This window comes from Macaca fascicularis, chromosome 14, assembly GCF_037993035.2.
Source record: "Macaca fascicularis isolate 582-1 chromosome 14, T2T-MFA8v1.1".
NCBI lineage: Eukaryota > Metazoa > Chordata > Mammalia > Primates > Cercopithecidae > Macaca > Macaca fascicularis.
In genome coordinates this window covers 91,226,159-91,229,261 of record NC_088388.1, presented here as the reverse complement: position 1 = coordinate 91,229,261, position 3,103 = coordinate 91,226,159, and the positions used below count along the sequence as shown (strand labels likewise).

The 3,103-nt window shown below is 42.1% G+C and overlaps 1 pseudogene; it reads right to left on the bottom strand.

The window, feature by feature from the left end:
• Nucleotides 1-1,160: 1,160 nt before the first annotated feature.
• LOC102119264 (large ribosomal subunit protein eL8 pseudogene) lies at nucleotides 1,161-1,950 on the bottom strand (annotated as a pseudogene).
• Between the last annotated feature and the right edge of the window lie 1,153 nt (nucleotides 1,951-3,103).

The following is a 3,103-nucleotide window of genomic DNA, read 5'->3' as shown; positions in this document are numbered from 1 at the left end:
GTTTAGATTGGTTTGGCAAAGGATTAGTAATGATTTGGAAAATTCCAGAACTAGTTTGATAACAGAATTTTAAGAACACTTTATGCTGAGGCCAGAAAGGCGACTTTGAACCTCTGAGGGTAGTCAGTTACCCACCCCCAACCCCGACTACATATGTTTTATTTAGGACACTGTTCTAAGCCTTTGGAGAAATGCATAAACAATTTATAAAAGAGTCTATGCTCCAAAAGATCTTGCAATTTAGTTGGGGAAAGAATACAGAGATGTATGAAAAATAAATGGAACAAGGCAATATAGGTAAAGTGCCCAATGTAAGGTAGGAAGTGTAAAGGTTAAAGAAAAACTTGTATCTGACTTAGGATTCTTTAACTCAAATCAACAGAAAAATGCTCTTGAAAACTTGAGAAAAAGATAATTTATTCAAAGACTTTTAGGAACTGCCAGGAATTCTTAAGAGTCTTGCTTGGAGACCTGGGGACACCAAACTTGGAGGACCTAGGAAGCAGGTTTGCAGGAGCCATCTGGAAGATGGAGGTGCTATCAGTCCTGGGATTTGAAGAAATATTAAGTGTTAGATCACTCAAAGTTGGGGAAATTAGGTGATTTTTAGAAACCCCACCATAAATGTAGAGACGATGTTTATAGCATGCTTGGGGACAATGCATAGATTAGTTTGCTTGGAATGAAGGCTATATGCATGAGTAAAGAGATTAAGCTGGAAAAAATAGGTGGGAATTCATTTATGAAAGGCCTTGCTGACATTATGACTCTATCTTGCTGGCAGTGAGAACTAGTTGGGCTGTTTAGCAAGAGTGTAACATGGTAAAAGCGATGTTATAATCCTGTTCCCTACAATGATAAGAGGTCAGAGAAAATGGCCACTCTTTTATTTCAAGGTATTTTGAATTCAGTATGTAGATGGCCTTTTCCTGAACTTAAACTTCCTTGCCGTAGTCTTCATCATTATTTCCATAGGTGAATGTTTCTCAAAAGGGCTTGCAAAGGCTACCTAAGTATCAGAAGTGACTGGGGACACTTGCTAACATTTACCTTCCGAGGACCCTACTGAATCAGAATCCCCCCCCCCCACACCATTTTTTTGGGAAAAAAAATGTATTATTTTAGTTATTTTTATGTACAGAAAACTCAACAGTGTACATTTAACCCAGTTTAGTAGCAAGTTCTTTAGCCTTTGCCTTTTCCAACTTGACAGTGCAAGCCACAGACTTGGGACCCAGGACATTGCCTCCCCAGTGAGAATGGTTCTCATAATATCTGTCATTGTAATTGGTACTGATGGCTTCTACCAGCGTAGCCAACGCTCCTTTGTCTTTTTCTGAAGTCAACAGTGGTTCAGGTCTTCCTGTGGGCTAGTAGACATCCCACTCTTGCCTTCCCCTTGGTAATGCAGTGAGGGACCCCCATCTCACAACACAGGGCAGTCAGGAAGACAATCAGCTCGATGGAATCCACTTCGTGTGCAATCACCACCAGCTGAGCCTTCTTGTTGTCCAGCAAGGTGGTGACAGTTTTAACCCCTGCTTGAAGGACAGGTGGTTTCTTAGTGGGGATAGCCCCTTTGCTGGCAGCTTTCTTCTCAGCCAAGGCCAACAAGTTCTGCTTCTTCTCTTGCTTTGTCTTTGATCTGTATTCATGGGTCAGCTTAAGCAGTCAGTAGCTATTTGGCAGTTCAGGGCCTGGGTGAACAGGTTGATCACAGGAGGCACTTTCAGCTGCTTATAGAGGGTAGCTCTTTGCCAGCTGCAACGTGATATAGTGGGGCTATTTGACAAAGCAGGGGAGGTCCCTTTTGTTCTGGATGTCTTGTCCAATGCCAAAATTCTTTGCCTTTTCTCAAACAGGAATTCACCCCTTTCTTGACCTTCTGCTTCTTCAAAACAGCAGGGACTGGGCCACCTTCTTTCCCTTGCCCCTCTTTCCTTTCGGCATCTTGGGTGGTGGGAGGAGAGAGCAAGTCAGAATCTTTGGGAGTGGGGAGCTGGGGAGCAGGAATCTGCATTTTCAACAAGTCCGCTAATGATTCTTCTATGCACTGATGTTCAAAACCCATCACCTTAAGGGATGCTTAAATGGACCAGACAGGTACAAAGCAAGGGTGAGATCCCTTTTCTCTACTTTCCTTCTTCCTCTTCTCCTCCTTTCATTCTCCATATTTTGCTCTTCTTCCTCTGCCTTCTGTCTCTCACCTAATAAACACTCTACTCACTGGGGACCCATTGTGTGAAAAATACTACCAAATTCTTTATGGACACTGGAGCCTTAAAGACATACCTGGGGAGATTTAAATATGTGTGTTCAAAATATGCATTGGCAGAAAAATCAGTGCTATTTTAGGGGAAGCCTTTTATGGACTAGATGTTTAGCATTTGCTTTAAGTGAAGCTCACTTTGATTTGCAACCTTGATAGTATCTGAATTAGAAAGATCTGGGGATTTTCAGCTGGTGGTTAAAGCATAGCTTCTGGTGAAAAAACTAATGGCAAGAAGCAGAGTAACAGAGGCTCCTTCAGATCAACTGAGAATGTCAGTATGAGGGTGTAGGGCCACTGATGAGTGGTTAGTAATGCTTGGATTGACTTTCTCCCCTGTTGTCCACTGCTCTTGTTTAAAATGTCATAAAGGAAACAATATTTATTTACCCATACACTATGCACTGGCATTGCACTGAAACTGCCTTTGCAAAATTATGACAGTAAGAGATCTGACACGGCTAACTCCATCTTGCTTCTGGCCTCACAGGTTGGCTATCTTTGCTCTTTACTGGGTGTGGGCCAAGCTAATTTTGGGAGAATTTAGTTTACAGTTTAAATAATAACAGCATTTCCCCAAAACTGAACTTTTCTTGTAAAACTAATGAAAGGCCATCAAGTTAGGAGGATGAAAGGGGTTTGAATTCTAAGTAATTACCAGCCATTATTCCGGAAGTCATAAGATTTGCAACTTCCCCAATTACTCGGGCAGATAACATTACTACTGTAGAATGGAAGATTGGCCTTTTGAGATGTCTTTTCAGGTTTTTGCATTTCTGACAACTGTACAGCCCCATCCAGACCTGCCAACCTTTCCTGTGGCCTGCACCCATG